The sequence below is a fragment of the Schistocerca gregaria genome, chromosome 8, assembly GCF_023897955.1.
Source record: "Schistocerca gregaria isolate iqSchGreg1 chromosome 8, iqSchGreg1.2, whole genome shotgun sequence".
NCBI lineage: Eukaryota > Metazoa > Arthropoda > Insecta > Orthoptera > Acrididae > Schistocerca > Schistocerca gregaria.
In genome coordinates, this window is record NC_064927.1 from 476,877,427 (window position 1) to 476,882,283 (window position 4,857).

Consider the following 4,857-nt stretch of genomic DNA (forward strand, 5'->3'; position numbering starts at 1 on the left):
TCTGATTTTCAAACCTCCTGGCATTTTCAAACCAATGGAGGCAAGATGAGCCGTGGCAGTGAACTGCTATCGCACTCACCATGCTCGTTTCGTAACCCTAAAGGGATGTTATCTACTCAGTAGAATAAGAGAAGAGATTATAGTGAAACATACCTTCGTTGTGTCGTCTGATTTCATACTGTTTGGTGCAGACCGGATCTTAATCCGACCATTGGATCCATAGAGGTTTTAATTTCAGCTGATCCCGCACATCAGAATTCTGTGAAGCGCGCGACATATGTGACGGACAGCTGTAGAGTTGAGAGCTGCCAAGCGCATAGAAGAATGGAACTCATCCATGCTGGGGACTGCGGGAAGCTTTAGAATGGTTCTGTACTCGTAGTGTAGAGATTCGACTGGTAAATGTATAACATTAAGACCCAGTTTCTCGGGGAAGACTCCTCTCAACAACAGCCTTCCGATCGCTCATCTTATGTAGCCAAAGTCAGAGTATGAAACGTTGCATAACTGTAGTTGGTGTTTTGAAATTATATTTTTGACTGTGGTAATACCTACAGCTTTAGTCGTTGGTAGCTTAAATGAAAAATGCTTATGACGCATTATTACGTCTTCACGCACCTTACTGGTGGCGAGTAGGTTCACCCTTATTATCCCGTTGTGAACTTTCTCGGTGTTGTATTAAATCGGCGCTGATGACCCTTTAGTGTTGAGTGATGGTGCCAGTTTTTTTTTTCTCTCTCGGATAAAGTTGTGCGGTTTTGTGCCAAACAAGTTCAAAAGTATGCTGGCATTTCCCTTTCAAAGTCCCGCGTGGCTGCAGAATTACTGTGACCTCAGACGGGGGTTGCTGGTCAGTAAATTTGAAAGTGTTCTCGTCAATCGGTATTAGCGGATATGGTGTAGGTTCCGGGAATTTTGGTTAGTAACAATTGTATGTTTATCTTTTTCTAGTTGCTGTACACAAAACTAGTCAGAGGTGACAGTGATTGAAAAGTACAGTGTGTTTTTACTAGGGTAATGCGTTAGCTATTTGATGGTGCACGAACGCCTTCCTGAGTTGTGTTTGGATAATACAAGTAGTGACTATGCAACAGCAGTAGGACTACGGCGTAAAATCTGTTGCAGAGAAAGTATGGGCACCTAGGTAGACGACGCGTGGATGGTCAACAAGTACACTGAACAGAAAGATAGGCCTCCGTTAACACTCGATCACACATCCCTGTTTGCGGGCTTGTTTTTTGCTTATTCATCGTATCAGTTCTAAAAATAGACGCACTAATTTCAAAGCAGTGCAGTTCGAAGTCAGTGCATTAAATAATAATGGGGCAGGAGGTTTGGTGTAGCAGAATGAAAGGTGGATGAAATCTGTAGAAGAAGTGCAGAAAGGAGATGAGCTTTATGACGACAGCAAAGAAAGCGTAGCGGAAATAAAGATTAAATTATAGGAGGCACTGCGAGATGGATTTGTTACAACAAAGGTAAGTCTAACTAAAAACAAAAACAAAACAAAAAACGAAAGAAGCGACACTCCGCTAATAGAATATGTTTTAGAATAATTGATAACCGTGGGAAAGCCAGGCATGGCAAGAAAATTCCACGATATGCAAAATATATGATACAGGCGAAATACTGGAAGCCAGACGATGAAGTCTGATTACAAAGTAGGTAGCTGCTGACAGGTGCAACTGTTTCCGAACCTTCAGATCAATAAGCTATAGTTACCGAGTCTTGACCTGCACTAGATACAGAAAAACGGAAAAACTTGTAGAAGGCGACGTCGAGGGTGTTCAGTTCGAGTTTGCGAAAAGGGACAATGTACAGGGCAGTAAGCTATCTACATCTTCTGCAGGAGGTAGGCTGCAGTTGCGAGAGCCTAGGAGCACGAAGAGGAAACAGTAGTTGAGAGGGGACTAAGAGCAAATTGTAGTTTATCTCCAATGTCGCCAACTCTACGCTGCACCGTTGAGGATCCAAAGATAAACTTGGAAGTGGAACTGATGTTTAGCGAGAAGAATTTGAAACTTTCGATAATGTGGTATTTCTGTAACAGACGGCAAATGACAAGGAGGAGTAGTTGAACGGGCAGGGTTATCTCTTGAACAGAGATTAAAATTTATATGTCAGTTAAAGCAAATCAAGTGTAATTAGATACATTTGAAAGAAATCGGACTATGCTGTAAACGAGACACTTGTAGATAGTTTGTTATTTGGGCAGCAAAACTGACGATGACTGAAACAGAGTGAATATCGAACGAAGACTAGCAATAGGAAGAAAAAAATATCTGAAAAAGAGAAATATGTTAACATGGAACACAAATTTAAATACTAGTTTGAAACAGATTGTAAAAAAAATGGTGCAAATGGCTCTGAGCACTATGGGACTTAACTTCTGACGTCATCAGTCCCATATGACTTATAACTACTTAAACCTAACTAACCTAAGGACTTCACACACATCAATGCCCGAGGCAGGATTCGAACCGGCGACCGTAGCGGTTGCTCACTTCCAGACTGTAGCGCCGAGAACCGCTCGGCCGCTCCGGCCGTCGAAACAGATTGTAACGTAGCCTTTTCCGGAAGTGCAATGTAAGCAATAAATAGAAGCAGAGAATAGCAGCTTTTGAAATGTGTTGGTGCAGGAGATTGCTGAAAATTATATGAGTCGTTCAGAGAAGTAGATTCTCTCTGTCTGGGGACTGGGTGTTTGTGATGTCCTCCCCACTTCGTCATCATCATCACCATCATTTGCAACAATTGCTAGACTGGACTGTGTAAAAAAGAAAAATTGGAGTGTGTAAAAATTCGGACTTTGTACAGGCGCTGATGACCGGGCAGTTGAGAGCCCCCAAAACTAAACATCATCATGATCATCATGTAAGTAGATGTTACAAAATCGAATTTCGGACAAAAGTATTTTATGTCACAACTTGACTGATAAAAGATATCATTGATAAGATAAATCCTGAGGCATCGAGGAAACGTCACTCTGATGACGGAAGTGTAAGAAGTAACAGTTGCATAACGAGACTAACATTTGCTACAGCTAACAGGTTCATATACCGTACGTTGCAGTAGTTGGGAAGAGATAAAGAGATCTGCACATAGATTAGGATGGGGAGTTGCATCACATCAATGTTCAGACTTCGAGCACAATAAAAAAAGACTGGAACATCAACTAGTGGCTTCATCTCTAAAACAAAAAAAGACACCTGTGGACTTTCTTCCTCGATTTGAAACTAATCAGGCGCTGTTACACGACTTCATCTCGATGATTTCTAAGTGGGACTGTATTACGATCTGATGTTCTTAGTGAAATATCTTCTCCTTGTTGTCATTGTGAAAAATTAGCATCGGACGTTTCGCTATATTCAATTGGTCAGCTAGAATTCTATATGCCAACCACGTCATTCTTTAGCAACTACCGTTGGTCTTGATTAACAACCTACTGTCCTGTCCTAAAAGACAATAGTTGCCTATCTAAAACATTACGTAGATTCAGTGTCGTTCGCGACAATGTACACAGACGTTTTCCTCCTATGAGTCAACTTGTTGATGACACTACCTCGTAGAGTAAAATCAGCGACGATGTTATTACAGATATTGGGAACGTTGAATCGCATTGATAAAAGACGGTATCCAGAAGTGAGATGAACAGATTTTTTCTTGCATATTATTTTTATATACAGTAACAGACACGCTAGAATGGTTTGACTTTGCAATAATAGGGGAGAGAGTTGGGACACTTTTGAGACTTCCGCTTCTAACCAAGTGTGTAATGAAAGATTACTAAACCTTCTTATTCCATGATTGACTTTTGGCTTCATTTTTTGTGTACTGTAGCCTTTTTCTGAAATTACAAAAATTACTCGGCAAAATTAAGATTTTTCCAACTATAAAATCCTGTTCCGTGGTACAATATGGTCGTATACCTAAGAACAAGTATTCTATTGAAATTTAAAAGTGCTGCATTATAGAAAATCTTCCCAGTACTGTAGTTCGTCGTCTGTCTGTTGCAGTTCTACTTTACTAGGGAACAGTAACCGGAAAGTGAAATCAAATTGAGCAGAAGTATTATCAAAAACCAGTTAAGAGTTAAATACATTTTGAAATGAAGCTACTGGAAACTAACACAAGTTTCACTTTGCAAGTAAGTAAAATCGTTGCGACATGAAAGAAACTCAGTCAGTTTGAATATATACCATGTACCATGGGAAAAGCCTTTGTGTTGTTTCAAGGTACAAGATTCCGTACGGCAGACGAACTATGGCTTTGCCGTCCACACTTTATATAACTAGCTTTAAAAATATATAGAATTTTACTCGTCATAAAATTCTGTAACCGTATGTCTAACAAAAACAAAGTTTTTGTTGTTTAGGTAATGACGGAAGCTGCTTATGGAGTTTTCTAGTGCGCATTCCTTGATGTGGTTCTAAAATCAGTCGCTGGACTGAAGTAAAGCCTAAAAATATCATACGATCCTAGGTTCACTATCCTACTTCACGGTCACGTATAAAGCCCGTGTACCGAAACTATATCTAGGTTTTGCTCAGTTCCTAAGAATGAATTCAGAGAAAAAAATCTTTCTCTCCGTCCTAGTACGATTGCAGTTACGTTAGGCTTTATAAATGGGACTAAATGGTCCCCCAAATGGCTGGTTGTTGGCTGTCGTCCATAACAGCTGACAACGTCAAGTCACAACCAGTAGCCAGTCGAATATACTGCAAAAGTGGACACTGATACAGTACTTTTAATATAATTTATGACTCATAAAGCGATAGCCATTGAAGTAGTAGGTAGAGCCCATACTTATGATTCATGGTAATTACACTTTTTAAAAATTAGTTACTGACACTTACC